This window comes from Patagioenas fasciata, chromosome 1, assembly GCF_037038585.1.
Source record: "Patagioenas fasciata isolate bPatFas1 chromosome 1, bPatFas1.hap1, whole genome shotgun sequence".
Taxonomy (NCBI): Eukaryota; Metazoa; Chordata; class Aves; order Columbiformes; family Columbidae; genus Patagioenas; species Patagioenas fasciata.
The window spans coordinates 123,304,963-123,326,289 of NC_092520.1; the positions used below are offsets into that span (position 1 = coordinate 123,304,963).

Sequence of the window (21,327 nt, forward strand, 5' to 3'; positions counted from 1 at the left end):
TCTGGAGAAAAAAAATAGGCATATGGGGAAAAATAATCCAGCAGTTTGATGCCACCATAGTTGAAAAACCAAATGTTTTACTTTTGGTGATATTTACTGATAGTCATTTATTTAAGGTTACTGTGATGTTATAGTGGAGTTCATTGTATAATTTATTGTATTAATCTGTTTTATGGTAAGATTTAATTAGTTCCTAACAATATCTGGATGTAATAAAATAAGGATAAAATATTTGTAGGTAAATCTAGTACTAAAAATGAGCACTGAGAGGACTATAAGAAACAGCTTTAGATTGAAAGGGAGCAGGTGGATCAGAAACAGAAGAACTTTTTAGAGGTCAGTACAAAGGCTCATTACTTCCCCTCCGCCACCACCTCTTTCTTTTGGTCTTGGAGTTTTCAGAGTTTTATAACTAGGAGAAATGTGCTGTGCAAGTACAGAAGAGCGGAAACACCATGCCTTAATGTGGAGTTTTTGCCCAATGTGCTACCGCAAGAGTGATGTGAAACCTTGTGGGTGAGAACATTGTGAGTGTATTCATCACTACTCTAGAAAGTAACAGTACAGCGTGTGTCTTCAACTTATCTTTGTATCTTTCTTGTGTTACCTGATACATAAAATATATAAAAGAATGCTACAGGTAGAAAAGAGTTAAAGTAACTTAGGCAATAACTGAATACTCCAGCCTTGCAGACCCCCACCCAGGGAGGGGGGAGTCATAGAATAGTTTGGGTCAGAAGGGACCTTTGAAGGTCATCTATGCAAACAATGATAAAAATGCAAACAAGCATCAAATGATCAAAATTAACGATCAAAATGTAAACAAGCACCAAAACTGTTCCCCTAATGACCGATCACTAGTAGTTCCACCTTATTATTCATAGACCTACTGCAGCAATATATATATAAGATTAGTAGAAATTTTTTTACTATCTGCATTTTCATAACTATTTAAATCTTGCTATATTGGGCTTGCTATATTGGAGAGAAGCTAATAGGCCTCTAAGAGTTGTGGTCAGATGGTGCTTGTTATGGTATTGACTGTTTTCTGGCTTTTTTTAATAGGAACAGGAAATAATAGTATTTAACTTAAGAAACTGTTCTGTTTAACAATCAGCATGTAAACATGCTGGAATAAGCTGTTTATTAAAACCTAACTTGGGATATTCTGTGTTCTTTGAAGTAATGCAGGTGGTCTTACTGCTTGGCTTTCTTCTCAGTACTTGTCTCCTTTCAGACCTTCTAACCAGGTATCACACGAAGAAGCAAAATAAATCCAACTAAACTGGAAGAGTAAGACACTTGAAAAGGTGTCTTTCCATTCCCTAGATTAGCAGTTTGGACCCATGAAGTACATGTTTTTATACATTGTTCAACCTAATTTTAAAATTCCAGCTAATGGGGATCCTCTGGGAGATCGTTTTTCAGCTTGCTTTATATGTCTCACTATTATTGCTGATAAACAGTCTCCTATTTCTTAATTTTTTTAGTAAGTGTTTTTGGTTGGAATTTTACCCTGGTGAATCATATGGGAAATCCTTTTGTATTTATTTGCTCTTTAAATAGCTGTTATGAGAACATTTTGCTAAATGAAGCAAAACCACATAGCTCCCTAAGTCCTATTTCTTGCATCAGTCTACCCAACTTCTGTTTCTGTTTTGTTTTTTGTTGGTGTTTTCTTTTTCGTGTTTTTGGTTTTTTGGGTGGGGGGAGGTCTCTGCTGTTGTTGATTCCTTCTGTTGCAAATAAGTAAAAAGCAAACTCACCATTCAGTCTTCTACTTTTGAACTTACAGAAGTATAGTCATTTTAAGGAATCTAAAAAATTTTCATCCATAGTAAGTGATGATCAACAATGAAGAGAAGATCTAATGATTATTTATTAGAATGGGAATGTGTGAATTAATGATGGTTGCAGAGAGACTGCTTGAATGAATCCAGTGAATCATGTGAAGTGTTTGAAAAGTTATAGTTGTCTTTGAAAACAGTAGTATGTTGATGTTTTATAAATTGCTTGCATTTAATTTGTACACAAAGCTGAATTTACACAGAACTGTGGTAAGTTAGAAATACAGAGATAGTAAAAAGGGTAAAACACTTTCATATATACAGTGAACAGGAACTCTAGGCATTATTTATCACTTGAAGGGAAAATATAATAGCCGTTTCATATTTTAACATAATTGAAGGAAATTCTCCTTGTACAGGGGACACAAGAACCATGACAACATGGTTATCTCTGGCTCAAGCACACTTGAATTAGAGAAAACCAGAAAATTTTATTAATGTTTTACATAAACTTTTTAAAGTAATATGCACTACAATCTTAACCCTTCAATTTAAAAAATATGATTCCCTGTAGAAAAGCAGATTAGGCCATAATAAGATTTAAATAACTGATTCCAACATAAATGCTACTCATTGTCCAAATGAAATTGTAATTCTTTCATTTTATGAAAATTTTATTTTTTCATTTGTTTTTGCCACCTTAAAATCCCGATGTGACAAAGAGAGAATAAAGCTAGTTTCTCCTAAACATCATTCGTTTTTTGTATTTGTTGAGTGATTAGCATGCAGATGTTTCTAAGTTACATTCCACAACTTTAAAAAATTAATATTAATTTTTCTGTTGTACATATGACTTAAACACTAGTTTCTGTGTGAATATATCAAATGTAAATTTCATGTATTATGTCACGAAAGAAAAATTGTTATTACTAATATTTAACTACCTATTGGCTGTAGTTGTTGTGAAAACTTTGCTCATGACAAAGGTATCAGTTTTCTCGTAATATAAATCAGCTTTGAGGAGCATTTAGAAATCTACACCTCTCCTTGACGGGGTGTGTGATGGATAGAAGGCAGCTGAAAGATGAGTTTACACCTTTGTTTTCTCTTTATGGAAAATGACAGTGGAAAAAGGTCACTTGAATCCCAAAACTTATTTTACTATGGTTGCATTAATTCAGTCCTGAAGGACCTGGAGACATCTATTCTACAAGGACTTCCTAAGTCTTTATAACAAACACAAGCAGATTGGTAAATAACAAACTTCGATAATGTAAGATTCATAATACTAAAACAGCTACAACTGTATTTGACACAGAATTGAGATCACACATAAGCATGATCTCTCTCATCAAGAGGAAATTTATGTAAAATTGCAGATGTTCCTGGAAACTGGATCATGACATGGACAAGACGACAAGATATGTGAATGGAAGTTCCTGAACATTATTTTCTGATAGAAAATACTTTCATAGAATATCAGAATCATAGAATACCAGGTTTGAAGGAAGCATAAGGATCAGCTGGTCCAACCTTTGATGGTGATCACTTTATACCTGAAATGTCGAATGAGAATCAACTATATACACAAGAGACTTTAATGTCATTGCAGCCACAAGGAGAACTTACAGAGGAAGTGAATTTACTTTCCCTCTTCCGTATCCATTCTTCAGGATTCTCTGAGAAGAAGAACTTTATCCAAGTGTTAGAAATACGGAGTTTGCTCATCAGGAGATATCCTAATACAAAATAATGTGGTGCTAAAACATCCACTGCAGCTATCTTTCTAACTCATGTGGAAGTGACAAAGCATCTATACTCTAAAGAATTGCACTGCACTGCTTTGGATTTCTTCTCCTGTTTGGGAAACTTAGTAAGCTCCAACTTAAAATGCGTTAACTTGCTTAGTTTCCTGTCAAAATTCTGCTGATGCTGCAAGATTGTATGTCAACTTTAGAACGGATCAGACTGCGTCTACTTCATCCATTACTATTTTAGGATTATCTGAGTTTAATAGAAAAGCAATTTGTAATTAATGTTTTAAGTAGCTATCCAGAAGACAGATTGAATTAATGTTTTCCCATGTGTGTTTCCTTTTCAATAATATCTTCCATTTTATTACTGAATTTAACTTTAAAAATAAAAAGTCTCTGGTTTGATTTCCTTTTTTTTTTTTTTTTTAAATCTTGAATCAGGGACATTCATAAGCGTATCCTTAGTTTAAACAACTTCAGAACTCAGCTGGACTGGTTCCTGCATGTCTTATACTGTTTGCTGAACAGTGGAGTATTTATCATCCCCGAGAGGTCTGATGTTTGTGTATTCATACCTGAATGGAGGAATTTGTAGATGTTTTTTCCTTGAGTAAGCAATACTTGTAATTTGTGCATTGATAGTTCTGCTACTGTTACATATTTTCTGTTGTCTCTAAAAGTGAAGCATCTGTACTGTGTTGCCAAGCTAGAATAGTGTTTAGGAACTATCAGTGGTATGCTCACTTAAATTTTGGTATGATACATGTTTCTTCTAGTAATCTTTTGGGAAGTTAAACAGATACTTCTGAATTTGCAGCAGCCAAGTGTCTTGTTTGAAAAGTTAGTGTTTTCAAAGTTCTCCATAGGGAGTTAAAACTGTAATAGGGAAAGTTCTAGGGACTGAAGTAGCTTTAGGTTTAGAGTATTAGAATTAACTTTGAGGTTGTGGAAGAGGAATTGTGTTATTCTAAGAACCTTTCTCCTCAGTCGTAGAATTAGATTGCATGTGCTAACCTTGTCTGTGAAGTTTTTGCTGTTCATAAACTCGTTGTTGGGTTGTGAAACATAAAGACATTGTTAAAAAAAAAAAAAAAGAAAAGGAGGAACCTTACTGGCATTTTATTATAAATCTTTAAAGCATCAGAAAACTACTAATAGAAAAGTTAAATGTTGGCATTATAGTAAAAAAAATCTTGAACTAATTTGAAGTCCATAATTAGCCTAGATCACAGGTGGCAAGAAGAAGTTTTAATGATAGACTGGCCCAGGCCTTGAGGTAAATTATGCATAATTATTCATAACTGCTATTTTTGGCTTGCTTGCATTTGTCCTAGACCTCTGCCTGAGGAAACAATTTGAAATAATTAGTGTGTGAGTGCACTGACAATGATGAATGAATCAAATGCATCTGGTGCCAAACATGGATCTTGATAAGAAGCAGATAACTTTGGCAACTGTGGATTTTTGGGGTTTTTTTTTTGGTCTCTGAGACTGGGAACAGTTTGTTCATTTTATTAGGCTGACATGCTCAAGGTAGAAAATTACCACTCACTGGGCCGTGATCAAAGTGCAGCTAGGAATTCTAGCATTGTGAACACGAAACAGTTTTGCAGACTGTGTGTGCAGATATTTTGGGCAAAGAAAATGAAGGGGATATTAAGGCAGAACATTTTGAACATACAGGTCAGAAAAACCACAAGTGAACGTTCCAACAGTAAAATGCATTGCTTGTCTTACATAGGTTGCAGGCACATTTTACATAAATATTCAGCGGTGTAAATACAGCTGTATGTCATTACTCACAGCAAAGCAAAAGCAGAAACACAAAGATTCTTTGCTTTCATGCATTGTAACTTATTTAAGAAGGGTTCTGGAGCCTTCAGGAGTGTTTGTTTCCTTCTTGAGTGCTCAATGTCTCATCTATGTAATTGACTTTGTATGGCTTTATATGCCAGATGAATGTGAGGCTCTTTTTAAATTAAAGTGTTTAATGAAGAGGGGAAACAATGCATTTCAATTAATATACCCAAGATAGCTCATTTTTATCTTGTTGAATAAAACAAGAAGAGAGTACAAGGTAGTGTTCAGGTCAGTGACTCAATAACTTACCTATGACTGGCAATCTCTCAATGAAGAGATTAAGTGGCTTGCAGTTACTACTCTGAAATTATAACATTGGGAGTAAAGTTCTCTGAAACAAATATGGCTGTAAACAAAGATTTTTCAGACTGAAATGCAAGGTATAAATTTGGCAGAAGAGATTACAAGTGTGCAGCTGAGCTCTTTATTCTCTTTTGTCTCTAGGTGTTCCAGGTAAAGCTGTTAAAATGAGCATTTAAATTTTCTAGCTTGTCAACTGCTGCTGCATGTGCTGTCTTTTAAAGGAGTTTCTTGGTGACATGCATTTTATGCATTTGATTGCATCTCAAACTGTGTAAACTTGAATAAGAGGAGCTTAGTGAGGCTTTTCTAGCTAGTCTTCTAGCTTTTGCCTCTATGTGTAATTGATGTTTTTCTAGTGATTTTTTTCTAATGAGAATCTTAACATTGCCCCAGAAACTTACACCTGTGTGGTGCTCATTACAGACCTGTTATGTGTTGTGGATGCCTTTGACAGAATATGGATATAAAGACATTTTGCGCCTAAGTGAAATTCCTATTCCTAAGAAAAGTTCTGCTGTGGTGATGTTTGTATGATCAGATTTTTTTCTTGTAAACATCTCTCAGGGCCATGTCCAAATCCCCTGAAATCACTGGGGTTGTTAGTTTGTTTGCTTGTTGTTTCATCTCAGTGGTCTCTGGATCTGCTGCTTGGTATTAATATGGGAGAAGACAAAGGAAAGAAAACATTGTGAATGAGATTGTCCTTGAACAGTTCAGAAACTTAAAAAAACAAGACTAAGTATTATATGCTGACTCACTGCATAAGCACCATTCAGCTTGTTCACTCAGAGGCAAAATGTGTAACTAGCACAGATCATTTTATATCATTATAACTGCCAAAGATCCCAGAAGCAAAACTCCTTAGAGTCCTGAGGCTACCAGGTAAAATGCCAGGTGAATGCCAGGTAGAATACTCAGATGTTGTCTCTCTGCAGCCTGGGCTCTCTGCTGGACAGGCATCCTGAGATATATCTAAGTGGATACTCCATATCCACTGTACCAAATCCAGGGGCATCTTGACCTGTGGCCAGAAATTGGAAAATAATATTTAGTTTCCCTGTAAGCTGGCACTCTCCAGAAGTACTGGAATCCATACCAGATCTTACTATTCAGCAAGATTTCCCACTCTCCTGCAACACAAAAGTCCTGTGGGGAAAAAAATGTATAATCACCTAATTAGCTGGTATTGTAATACATATGCACATTGGAGTGGTGTTAGGTTTCCATGTCTCAAGGAGCACACAATTGATTGGCATTTCACTGGCTCTGTGAAGAATGAGAGGAAATGATGTTATTTTCTGCATTCCTGTCTATTTGAGGATCTGGTGGGGATGCTGTCTTTCAGGAGGAGTTACAGGCCTTTTAGTAAAGTGTTTGGAGCTCTGGAATCAGCCTACCATTTGTCTTCTACACTGTTTGGATCTTTTGACCTGCATTGATTCATGCCTGTTTCCCATTAGCACTTGGTGTTCCATGGGAGATGTGGCAAGGATAGTGTTTCTTGGTAGGTGAAAGTGTTGGCTGATAGTGCAGTAATTTTTAAATTATGATTGGAGCAGTGGATGAATGTGTTTTTTTCAAACTGGCAGGACTAAGATAATTAAAAAATGGGTTGTGAGCACTTTAAGTTGTTAAAGCTGCTTATAACACAAAGTTTATGTAGTTTTTTACTTTACTGAAAACTTTGCCACGTGTTGCAAAATGCTAATGCCTGCTTCTGTTCACTCAGCTGTACTTCCTTATGTGCAGTGGCTTAAAATGTAATGAAGCTCAGACTCTTTTGTCAGAGTTACTGAATTATATCTGGGCAATTAAATTCAGTAGCTTGTTCCACAAGTGTCAGAACAAAGCAATTTTTTTTCTCCAGATTGATATCCTAAGCCTACCTTGCCCCCAAGTGTCCTGTGGCTTCTATCCTTCATAGCAGTGCCATTACTCTAGTGTCCATCGCCATTCCTTTTGTTGAGTTTCAGACTGATTTCTGTATATGCTGGCTTTCTCACTTCACACTTGTCATCTTCATGCACTGCCCCCGAACCAGACTAAAACATGTTTATTTCTGCCTTTTTGCAGAGGATGTAATGTGTGATTATCTGATTCAGCTATTGATTTGCGATCTTAAAGTTCTCCAAAGTGTGTTACTTATCTGTCTGATTCCAAAAAGTGTCAACTTTGCATGCAGATCTGACTAGAACTGAAAGATGTGTCAAACCACTTTTGGTAGTCAGCTGCTTATTCGCTGGACACCTGATGAGGTTCGTATAGGATGTGTATCAGGAATTACACGGAATATGTTGTACTAGTTATACGTCACATCTCTCTAGACACCCAAATCTTTCACTGAGTTTGGATGGCATGCAAACACCTTGAGAAAAAGGCTAAAAGCCTTTGTTTTGAATGTGTCTTTGGAGACATTATTGAGAAATCATGTGTACCTTCTGGAGCAAATACCACTGCCAGTATTATGTACATAGGAATCTTTGTCAACCCTGCAGTTTGACCAACAAAAGGAGCTTTGAGAAATTCAAATTTGTTCTGTTCCTATCACGTTTGTTTTGTAACAATTCAATTCTGCCGTTCTTTGTCTCAGCTCGTGAAAAGAAACATTAAAGAGATTTTCGATTGCAGGTAGGTGGGTTTCTAAGTCAAGTTCCCCTGTGCACATGGTCATAGTAGGCTTACCTGCTACCCAAAGACATGTGTCTTGACGAATATTTAATTTGTCAGTGGGTCAAGAATCATGCAAATGTGGATTTCTCAATTGATGATTAATAAGACCAATTGATAATTCTTGTAATTAAAGCATGACAATGTTATCAGGAATGCCTGCTGTCCTGAGTAACTGGAGGTAGAAGCTTGGCAAGGTTTGATTTCATGGTGTCGCAATGTAAGTGCAGACATCTGTGTGAAAAGAATCAATTGCTGAAAATGATCGAATGTGAACTCATCAGGATGAATGATGTTTTCTGAAGTGAATGCTCTCATGCTGGCTGAGTAGGAAGAGACAAAATTCAGTTAAGTTTTTTTGTGCGTTGTGTTTTTTGTGTGTATTATCTTAATTACTATAATTGATGTTTAATTATTGAGGTTTTCTCTCATGGAAGGAGTGAAACTGCAAGGATTTCATGGCTCAAAACTTCTTTACAGGCCTAGTTTGATTTCTGGAGGAAAGGACTGAACTCTGAGTTTGAGGGAAATTAGAATTTCTATTTGCAGTGATTATAAAAAAAAACGGCAATGTAATGAAAAATGGAAAGATTAACAGACTTCAATAAGTATTAATAAATAATTTAGCCTTCAAAGGCTATTTGGTGGCCCTAAAAGTAGCTGAATTTTTATATTGTCATAGAAACAAGAGTGATTTGCTCTTTACCTATAAAATAACTCTTCCCAAATCACATCAATATACAGCATTTCACATGGGTTTTGTTTTGCTGCAGCCAAATATTTTGGTGAGGATTGTAATGTAATTTGAAGTTACTAGATAATTTTTTTATTTTACAGTGTACTCATTTCCCAAAAAGCAAAGTGAGGATAATTTCTCTGAGGCAACAGGATGGGTCTGTATACCGGTTCTTTCCAGATGGAAGCGTAGATTAACCAAGAAACTTCTTTGAGGAGGAGAATATGCAAAGGCTTTCTTTCCAGCAGATAAGCCTATTTTTTGTGAGTGTTGGAAGCTGGCACTGTCAGTCTGAGAACTGAGACTTGGTAATGGTGGGCTTGAAGGTTATTAGCATCTTCTTATAGATGTTAACAGCTGTACAAACATTGAGGATGATGATTTTGTTTTTGGTAGTGCAGGTTTTTGTTTGCTGTTTTAGTTGTCCTTTGGTTGGTTGGTTTTGTTTTTGTTGCATGTGATGGTTGTTAATACAGGCCTAAACAGAAAAACCTTGTCATTCATCCTGTATCCCTGCCCTGCAGTGCTGTATCAGGAGCTTGTTTTGGGACTGACCATCCTCAGCTCTTACCAGCTGCCTGCTGGTGGGTGCTGGGCAGGAGAGGACACTGGCACAGGCTGCCAGGTGCTGCTGACAGCCAGCTAGGTAACATGCAATTTAACCAAAGTCGGCCGCAGCGTGCTGCGCAGGCAGGTCTGGGCAACAAAAGGCACACATGTGTCCTTCATAAGCTTCATTAACTCTTTTAGAAGAGAGAGTGCTACTTTGACATATTAATTAGTTGCCATGCTTTCTTTTACTCCAAGTTAACCTTTGGTTTGGTCACTTGATTCAAATTACTGATAATTGCAAGGCTGTTAGAGGTCTGTTTATGCAAAGTGTACTTAAAGGGGTTTTGCTGTCTGAGTGAGCAGGCAAATGTTTCATATCATTTGAGGGCTGCTGGATTGTGCTTGCCCCACACCCATCTGCTTAAAAGGAGGAAGAACAACCAAGGAGAAATAAAACAAAGAAACAAAGATAAAACAACAGAATACCAGAAGAAGTTACTGCTAATGAAACCACTTATTCTTCATTGGAAAATAAACAGAATACTGAAAAAGTGGTCTAATACGAAGTTGTTAGACAAAGAAAATATTTCCTATATTAATTCCTGCATTATGTTACAATATAGTGTGTTCAGAAGTCACTGACTTCCAAAATGTTCAATACATTTTTTCATTTTTCACATGAGTGCTGCATAATGAATTGTACTCCCACGGAAAAAGAATAAGATTTTGGAATGTTTGTTTGAAACTTTCTGGCTAAAGTAAGACCAAGAAAATGTACAATTTATCTTAAACTGGTATAGGTTTTTGGCTCTCAGTTGTGTTGTATAACTGTTAAACATTGTGCCATGTTTAATATTGTCATTAACAGACATTAAGACAAAAAACACTGAACATTTTTTGTAACATACTTTTTTATTTAAACAATGAGAGCAAGCAATGCTTTTAACAGAATGTTCTTTTGACAATTTGTTTCAGGTTTTCTCCACTATTTCAGTGAAAGCTAGTGCCTGGAATCTGTATAGTTTTGATTACCCTCAAACAGGATCAATTTTTTTTTTTTTTAATCAATAAGTTGAGTGAAAAAATTCACTCTGACCTAATTTCTAGGATTATTTGCAATGTGTATTTTCTGTTAGCTAAGTATTGGTTGATGAGTGCTGATAACACAAACAGCAACATGATTTCAGCCAAACTTTGTCCAGTTATTTCTTCTTAGCTGAGGTCTCATTTTTCAGAAAATAGTGGCATAAAAGCTGTCTCTCTCCATATGTATGCGCAGACATTTGCATTCAAATATTATAGAAATGTACACTTGAGTTTCCTGATTTGCATTTGCTTAAACTAGGACATTACTGTTACTGTATACCAGGAACCTAGACTAATAAAACATGAACCTCTGTTTTGAGATGTGTTGTATTCTTCTTGCTGGGATAATTCACTGCAAAAAGGCATGGGACCATCTTTCTTAAATCTGTACTATTAAATAGCATCCACCTTTCAGACTGAAAGCTTTTTCTGGGCAGAGATGAGTCATTCTTACATATTCCTATTATGCCTTTCACAATGGGATTGTTCCTTCCTAGTACTACCACTTTTCGAGTAATAAATGTAGCAGTAAAAATACTTTTTCCTGAACTTATCTCCTGCAAAAAGTGCCATTATCTTGCTGTCAGGAACATTAAAGTTTATTTTTTTTTTTCTTTAGATGACCTGCATTGTAGGGTAGGTGCTTAGAGGTCTTCCTTTTCCCACAACCAATATGTCTGTATTCTTTATTGTGTATATCAGGTTTTTTGTCATTTGTTGTATTGTAAATAATTTTAATTCCATTTAAATCTTCAGTTTAAAGTTAGTGCTATATTTTATGATCATAAACCAGTAGTATGAACATGGATCTTATGTCATTTCTGCAAGACAGATTTTTCTTTTAAAATACAAATCTATATTTAAGTTCATCAACATAGAGACTAAGAGTGCTTTGAAAAATTAGCAATTTGTTTTTAACTTTCATAGTTTCAGGATATTTACATTGTTCATTGCAGATTTGGATGATTGTTATTCTGATTGTTAAAAGATATAAAGCACAGGAACAGGTGTTATATGCCAAAATAAATGTTGTTTGAGTACCTAAAAATAAAGTACTGTAGCTTTCTAAATTGGAAAAACTCTTTCAGCCTCTTCATCATCTGCTACTCTTCCAGAAGACCTGCGATAAAGGGAAAGTGACCTCCAAGTGGTTCAGTAGTGATATGGGAAAATAAGGGCTTTTTACAGTGACAAAACAGCCTGAACAAAAATGGCATAGGCTGCTTTCCTGCTAGAGGTTTTATCTCCTGGTTTCGTACTTTACTTTCTCCCAAGCTTGGTATGAAGCAGGTAATTTTCTGCCATTACACATTTCAATATTGCAATAACTCAGCAAGACCTTTTTTCATCTAGCTGTATAGTGTGCAGTGTTATGTTCCTAGATTTGATGCAAAGGATCATTTCAGCACAGGTATACCATAGCCCTCCACAGATATATGTACCACAGGTGTGATGGGGGTTAGTCTTCACTGTAATGAATGTCATCTTTTCCTTATGATTTTTGAAATGATTTGCTTGCTGGATGGTTCTTCTGCAGGGCTGAGGTCTCTTGAGTATTGCTTTTCATTTCTCATGCTGTTTGTGAGACAACTAGCCACACTTTTTAGTGAAGCATGTGATGATGTGGCATGTGTTGGCATGCAGTTGTCTTACATGACCATCATTCATCTGTTCTGATTCCTTTTCAATGTGTCACATTTGTCACACCTCTGTTTTACTGAACAGAATTCTGTCACATGGATATGGTTATTATCGTTCTCTTCCCCTAGTTAAAAAAAAATAAAAAATAAAGTACTTAAGTACTTCCCAAATACTGACCTCACCTCATCTCAAAATGAGTAGAATTCTGCCCATAGTTACAGGGCTTTTTCAGTTTTTGTCTAATACTTTCCTTCGTCAAAGCACATGGCTGTGTATAATGTCGATGACATGAGTTTGACCACCCCCAAAACTGACTTTTTTTTAATCTCTGTGTTATGCAGAGGATGTCTCTTTCTTTTTGTAAAAGAAACTTGATCTTTTTTAAAAAACTCTTTCTTACATCTCTCTGTTACCCTATATATGCCGATGACTGCAGAGATCTGTTAAAAGACCAAACTCTCTTAATTAGGAGAACAGCTGGACATGCTTGCTTGTGCTGTTCTTTAGAATCATGAATGAGAAGTTGTTAAATGCATCCTCATTTTATTCTTTCCTACTTGGATCATGCATGTGCAGTCACCCCAAAATTTCTGTCATGACTGAATTAGCACTGTTTAAATAAATGTTTGCCAAATATAGCCTGGAAAGAGTTAACAGAAATTAGGTTCCTACTATGAAGTGAGAATACCTTCCCTGCTGATAAAAGGAGCGAAGCCCTTAGGGTACAGACTTGTGGAATAGAATATGTTGCTGATTGGGTCTGAGAAATCATAGAAGGAAGTGTCTGTGAAAGTGCTTTTATGCAAGAACAAAAGACCTAGCACAGGTATTCTGTACAGACTTCTGCTTCTCATCCTTGGCTTAGGTCACAGTTCTCTTATAATAATTTGAAGAAGCAAGTTTGTGACCTGTGTGCATACAGATGCTATAAAGCATAGATAACAAGTTTCCAATTTAACCTTAAATCACCTGCAAACTGGTACTGTTTTACTGAGGTTTGTGCTGTGCTTGCTAGTACTGTTGCTGAGATGGACAACTTCACTTGCATGGTCAAATGGTTTCTGCCAGACACAGGATGCTCTTCTGAGAACCAGAATGAGGTTGCTCTGTAAATTATGTAGGAAACCAGTAATGCTGAATCTGTTATAAACTCTGCTGCAGCGTATAGAGGAATATCAGTGTGGAAGGGAAAGTAATCTAGAAAGCAAGGATGTGAATATAGGTGTCTTTTTACCAAAGCTAGCTGCTTGTGTTTGGGTTATGGGGAACTGATGATGTGCTTATGGGCAGAGGAATCCAATTTTTCTAACTAAATTTCCAAGTATGTTATTGCTTCCCAGATGCAGGACTGTGCACTTCCCTTTGTTGAACTTCATGAGGTCCCTGTCAGCCGATTTCTCCAACCTGTCAAGATTCCCATGACTGGCAACATGATGCATGGCATGTTAACCATTCCACCCAATTTTGTGTCCTTAGCAAACTTGCTAAGGGTACACTCAGCCCTATCATCCAGATCATTGATGAAGATGCTGAATAGAATTGGACCTATTATTGACGCTTGGGGTACGCTCCTAGTTACTGGCCTCCAACTAGACTTTGTGCCGCTGATCACAACCTTCTGAACTTGGCTGTTTATGCAGTTTCAGTCCACCTCACTGTCTGCTCATCTAAACCTGTACTTGATCAGCTTTCTCTGTGAGCGTGTTATGGGGAGACAGCATGAAAAGCCTTACTGAAGTCCAGGTAGACAATATCCACTGCTTTCCCCTCATCTACTAGGTTGGTCATTTCATCATAGAAGTTCATCAAGTTGGTCAAACATCACTTCCCCTTGGTGAAGCCATGCTGACTCTTCCTGATGATTTTATTGTCCTTTGTGTTCTTGGAAAGGATTCCTAGGATTAGTTGTTCTATCACCTTCCAAGAGATGGAGGCTGACCAGCCTATGATTCCTGGGCTCTTCCCTGTTCCCTATCCCTTTGTTCTTGCCCCAACCTTGAAACTGGCATTAACACTTTGTGAACACTGATCATAGTAGTTACTATGTGGCATTATTTAGGGGTTGTTGTGTTCGTTTTTTGTTCGTTTGTTTTTTTATTTTGGTCTCATTTTGGTGTGTTTATGCCAGGTTGACATTCGGATGGATTTTTCCCTGTATCAGATGCCTGCATTGCCACTGTAACATTAATGCAAGGAGCAGAAGGCAAGGCAGGAGTACGGCAGAGCACAATCAGCAGTTAAGCTGTTGTAGAGCCAAAACTTCACTTGTTGTACAAGTTCAGTCAGTTTTCCATGTGGTAGTTAGAGGTCACATGCACATTTCTGTAGTCTTCACTAGAAAAAGACATCAGATAGAGAATATTTTAGCAAGAGATTGTGTGTTTGGGGTTTTAATTTCAGCTTGGTATTGCAGTAGTCAGGCAGTGGTTATTTTTGAAGGACACTGTCTTTGTAGTAAGTGAATTTTAATTCTGATTTAATTAGGAGTCGCCTTTCTAACTTATGGAAAGCTGTATGAATTTGGTTCACCTTCTCTCTTTGCCCTTCATTATATTTACTTGCTGATCTGAACCTTGATCTCTCTGTTATCCTGCCCACACTTAAAAGTGGCTGGGAATAATTCTTGTAGAAATTACCACCTTTCTGTTTACAATGCCTCCTTTTTTCCCAACCTTCATCCTTTTTTTGTGTCTAAGCCTCTTGCTTGATTCAATTACAGCTTTCTTTCCTTGACTCCTTTGTCCATAATAGTTTCTGAATCATACCCACTTCTGCATTGGATTTTATATAATCTTTTCTTCTTTTCCCTTTTCTGATTGCAGCAGCATTCTTCTTTCATCATTTCTTGTCACTTACTGTCCTTCTCTCTGTTGCTTTGCCTTGTAAGTCCTTTTGTCCCTGCTTTTTCTTTCCCACCTAGGCTTCTGATGCTTTCCTTTTAACTTTTTTTTTTTTTTAATATATATATTTCCCTAAAGTCTGTATTTTTGTTTTCTTTCTGCTTGGAAAAACATCCTTGCCTTTTGATACAGAGCAGTACAAACAATTTATAATTTATTCTGTGCATTTAGGTTTCTTGTGTAAAAAAAGAAAAAAACAGTTTGTTCAAAGTTGGATCGTTCATAAACATCGTTTGAATGTTTTCTGTGAACAAATTTCAGCTGTGGGAGGCTCACAGTGAAACTTGCTGTGTGATTAATTACATACATTGCATACTGATGGGTCTGTTCCTTTACTAAGATTACAAAAACTTTGTCAAATGTCTACCTAGAAAACTAGTTCACTTGCTTTTCTTGTCTGACCCCCCTACACCTCTGGGAGATAAAGCAAAACCATTGCTAAAACCAATATGTAACCCCTGAATAACAGCAACAAGAGTAAACAATGATTATATTTGGGCTTTTTTTCTAAGTACTATCTGCCTGCTAGTGCAGAAAGAATTTAAAAAAAAGCTCAGGAACGAAATTACAGTTTTTAATTGAATTCAAGAACCTGCATACGTGAACAGTAGTATAAATCATAATTAAGTTGTACTTTTACTCTTTTGTCACCTTTTTTCAAAGTAAAAGACTTTTGTCTTCTCTTGTCAGTCCAGCATTTTTTGTGGGAAATTGAGTTTTCTTAGAGTTCAAAAACTATTTGATTAAAAGAGAAAATTCAGTACATGATAGGTGTATGTGGCATATATGGTATGTCCTTTACAATGAAAAATGATGCCTCATTATTAAAAAAAAAAAAGTTCTTGTTTTACTTTTAGCTGCTTTAGCTTTCTGTCCACACAATTCTATTTAGCAATACTTCTAAGTCTAAGCAGTGTCTTCTAGACATATAAGTAATATTTTGTTATTTTATTTCAAAAATCTCTCAGTATAGTGGATGAAATGTTAAGTCTGGATAAATTATATTCAGACTTGTGACGCATGATTTTTCAGTATTTTCACAGACTTTATATTCAGTTTAAATAAATAATTGCTGATTTATCAATAACGGTGATAGAATGATTTTCTGTTTGGAAGTGTTCTTGTATGTGGAGTGATACAGGTGCAGTGTAGTGTAGTTACAGTAAACACAGTTTTTCATTTAGTGAGAGACAATATTGCATTTAAAATTAATAGACCAGAATATTTAGGTATAAGGTGTGTATTTATCATCACTTGCATAAAATGAATTCCAAGATATGTGGTGGAGTGTTTTAGTTATAAATCCTACCTTTTTTAAAATATGAATGATTTTTTATTCCTGCCTAAATGAAATGGAGACAAACAAATTTGTATACTTGGGCTGTTTAGAGCGGTAAATTATTATTTTAATGACAGAAGTGTTAGTCTTATCACTTGAAATTTTGGTGTATAAAATATGGGATCTGGTACTATCAAAGATAAAATGTCTATTTAACACATTGTTTCTTTGCCTGACTCCTTTGGTTTTGAATACTGTACCACAGAGGTTTATCAGTAATAATTTTCTTCATTATCATTTCAAAAATTGCATTTTGCATGTTATGATTATCAGCTTCCTACATTCTCCATCTCATTTTCTGCTGTTGTAAGCTGTAAGTGGCATATGGGGTTCAAGCTGTAGTTCTCATATCCTAAAACATTTCCAATTAGGATCTTGGCTCTGGGACATGTGAATATGAAAGAACTATGAAGTGCACTTTTGAACTTTATTGCATATCAGTAAATCGGTATTACTAGCTGCATTTCATGGGTTATAAATCAGTAGCGATACCAAATTTTTCCTGTTTCCTGTGGCTTGAAACACATTCCAAGTGTTTTCATGTGATGGGTTTCTCACTAGGTCCCATCCATCTTATAGGAAAGAGTTCTGATTCCAGCAATGGTGAGGATTCTTGACAGCTCAGGTTTTCCATTAGAAACGTGTGGGTTTTGAATTTCATTCTCACAACATGTTTAGATGGACACTGGGAAGCAAGTGACTAAAGCCAAAGATCTGAAAGACAGTTGCCTACACATGGCAGCTTTCCTAACCAAGTATATTGAAACGCAATTTTTATCTTCTGGTTTATGGAACTTCAAAGACTTAACTCGCACAGAAAGTCTGTGATGGTCTTATCTGAAAGTTCTGAGATTGAATTGTCTTTATCAGAAGCATAAATAATTTGACACAGTTCCTGACCTGTGGGCAGGAAGAGCCCAGAGGAATGAGGTAGTGTGAGTATTATTTGGTCTCCCATCCTTTGAGTTGTCATTTCCCATTACTGTTGAGGTCACTGTCAGAACAATGGAAGAGCATAGGGCCACTACTGCAGGGCTACCTTGTTGGCAAATAGAAGGTCTCATTCTATTCTGAATTTGTGGAAACTTTAACTTCCGGAGCCACAATTCAGCAAAATAAATAAAACAGTGAAATCCTTGTCTGATTTGCAGTCACGAATTTGGAGATCTCACTCAAACACACATTTATCAATACATATTCCCAGCAGGCCTTCATTTACATTTAGTGCTGTGGTTTGTGGAAAAAACCCTCTCTCCTGTGCAGTTGTTTTCATTTTGAGCTTTTCACAGTATGTAATCAGCATCTTATTGAGAGTAGTGCAAGGTTGACTTTTTTTTTTTTTTCTAAACAACAGGACCTAGAATTGAGGCAATTTTGAATGTTTGAATACAGAAACTGCAGTGCTGTAGTATTGAGTATGTTTATATTCAAGGTAGTTGTGACAAAGAAATGAAGCTTGAGTAAATGAAAGTTAAGCTATAGAAATATTTTCAGCATTGCAGGTAATGAGCACTGTTTAGCTTTAGAGTAATTCTCTGAACCGTATGTAATTACTGCAGTAAACTATTGATAGTAATAATAAAAATTAGTTGGGGGTATCTCTTGAAGCACCTCATGTTCCACTGTACTATAGTAGGCTAGAAGATGAAATATAAGCCTCATATTTGCATATAAGGTCTTCTGGAGAAATTTTGTTATTTGAATTAGAGGTGTCGGGAGTCAGGAGTTTGTGTTCCTGGTAATGTCTCTCAACCTCATACATAGCAAGTGTACAAATATACCTATACGTTGAGATTTGAACTGAAGGTTATTTTTTTAGGCTTCTCTAAAATATGACAATACTTTTAATATTGCCTGTATCCTGTTCCGGAGAGACATTTGACTCCTCCTTGAGCTTGCAATGACCTGTGCCCTAGGTCTACAGCAAAGACACTGTGCAAGATGCTGGTAACGTGGTGTGAACCACTGATTTTATTCAGGGTTTTGCTTTGTTTTGGTTTTTCATGTGTGTTTGTGAACTATTTTATCTAATGAGATTCTGTTTACCCAACGCTGAAACTGATTGAATGTGAAAGGTATCCAATGGGTATGGGACCATGGATAACTTGGTTAGCTGTGGTGTTTTGTATTTTTTCCCCCTCTACATGTAAGACTGTGTATTTCTATGACACACTTCTATTTTGCAGTTACTAATACGCACAGTTTGTCAATTAATGAAGAAAGAGTTTGAAATGGTGCATCTCCAACTTACTGCTACAGTATAGAACTGTGAAGATTAGCTAATGCCATTGCTCCTCAAGAGTCTTTGGTTAAAGTCCTTGTTAAGTTCCTTTTGTTTATTTATCTCATATTAAATTAGGCATGAGTTCCTCTTTCATCCCCTGCTTGGCATATGAAAAGTAATTGTTTAATGATGTTTCAGAGCCTTGAGAAATTAAGAGCATCTTAGCCAGAGGTTGAGAAGATACCTGAACTATCTCCAGAATTCCCAGTCTAATTACTTTCTTCTTGTGGAACTGAAGAAAATTTATCTTTAGAAAATATGAAATGTCAAGCAATGAATTCCTGTATTAAACATATTTTTCAATTAAAATGACTATGGAAATAAGTGCATAGAACTAACTTTTCCTAAGTGCATGGTGAGAAGATTAATTTTAATAGAATTACAGTAAAATATAATAAGTATCATTACTGTTTTGACCCAGCAGTTGACAAAAAAAAATATTCACCTTTTTGGAGGTATTTTTAAATTAACCTTTTAAACATAATGACTCTTCTCTGATTTCAACATGCACTTAGTTTTTAAGACCGTCTATGGTAGTTAGATTCAAAAAGTAATACCTGTATTTTTTTTATTTATTGCCATTTTTGCAGTAGTTCCCAAGCAAGGAATTGGAGGAAACAGTATTATGCTATTCAGGTACATCTCATGGCTATTTCTGGCTTATCCCCATTAAAGGGAAGGTATGGTGGCAGAGACAGGATTTCAGATGTTGTTTCCTTTAAGAAAAGAGTGGGTGTTTTGGCTTCTACAGGAGTAAGAAGTCAGTTTTAGGAGGAAAAATGGTGGCTTTTATTGATGACTTACGAGAAGATCATAATATTAAGTGCTTCACATACATTCTTAACAGCATAGCTGCTGATTGACTTTTGTTAACGTGTTGTGTGGGTTCAATTAATTGATTCCGAGCTGATGAGGACCATTTTAGTTCTTATATGAAAGCTTTTGTGTACCAGACTGAAAGCCGTTCTTACCGTGTGGCTAGGAGTGCTGGTTCTGAGCACAAGCCTTGCACAATGCCTGAACAGAGAGGTTGAAAGAGAAACCTCTCGGTACACGGGTAAGGTAAGGGCCGCAGTATAGGCTGTGGTCACTTCTACAGCTGAAATGTGTTGGAGAGATGTGGAGAGAGTGGTAAGGCTGAACACTGGATGAAGATCTGTGTGAAAGGGAGCATCTAGTTAATGGGATGCCATAGCTGCTTTCATCAGCTGAGTTGAAGCTGAGGCTGAAGAATTGGTAGTTAATGACTAACATTAGTGTATGCCTCTAACATTTTTTTTTTTGCTGGTGTAGTCATGATAGTGAACTTTAAATAACTATACTGAAGAATGCGTTTTTCAATGGAAGTGTGAAAGGATGAATGGAAGGAATGTCTCTTCAAGTTATTACTAAGAAATGATGCTGAAGATGGGAGAATGGAGATCTGTGTGTGTAACTCAGCTGAAGAAAATTAAAAAAGAGCATTGCTGTGTGAACCAAGACTGACCAAAACAACCCAAATATGTCTAGATTATGGTAATTACACTAAGCAGCCTTTCATGAAATTGCCTGTGGGCTGCATCTGTCATGGACGTTGTTTGAGTTTTCAGATTAAAATGTTCTCTCATATGAAGTTACGAAGCATTAACTATGCTTCACTCATGAAAATTAAACTTTCCCATTTCTAGCTTAGCTCTCCATTTAGTCTGTGCCAGGGAGCTGAAGAAGGTTTCAAGGTTCTACAGAAAGGAAAAGACTCACAGTACTTTTCACTGTCTGCTGTGCAGGATTAAATCCAGTGTTGTGATCTTAAAGGTGGTTATCATGTTGGAGGCTACTGATCCTGAAGCTTTTTTCAGAACCTGTGAAGCTGCCTGTAGAGGGTCCCAACACTTTGGACTTGCTGACCCTTTTTAGTTGGAGGGAGAGGACTACTACATTCAGCAGTAATCTGCTGCACTTTTACTTTGGCAATGACGTAGTCACTGGGTCTGCCAGAAAGCTGGAAATTGGGACACAAATCTTAGAGCATGTCCATAGGGCAACTCTGTTATGTTTGTGTTCTCAGGTGCTTTGCACTCACCTTCCACTCAAAACATTTAATCTGCTTATGAGAGGTAAAATTATCCTGCACACGCATAGAAGAATTGCTTGTGGGATTACGAATAACTTCTGGATGGGCTGGTACTGTCTGACTGTTTTCTGGAGTGATCCAGCACTTTCAATGAAATGAATAATGAACTGCTTCCACCCTGGAAATTTATGCTGTGTCCTGTCTTTCTACCTCAGCATGCTGTCCGTGCCAATTTATCTTTATTCATGGTCTGTGGAAAACACAGGTTGAAGGTTATGTTGGTCTCAGAGCAGCTGGCATAACGATGCTTGGTATTTTTTTCTGTTCAGTTTTGCACCTAGGAAACAAGCAAATATTGTTTGGAT

General features: G+C 36.5%; 1 protein-coding gene across 2 annotated transcripts in view; it reads left to right on the top strand.

Moving 5' to 3' along the window:
* Positions 1-21,327, top strand: part of EPHA3 (EPH receptor A3) — a 230,746-nt gene that overhangs the window by 42,115 nt on the left and 167,304 nt on the right. The gene's annotated exons all lie outside the window — the stretch shown is intronic.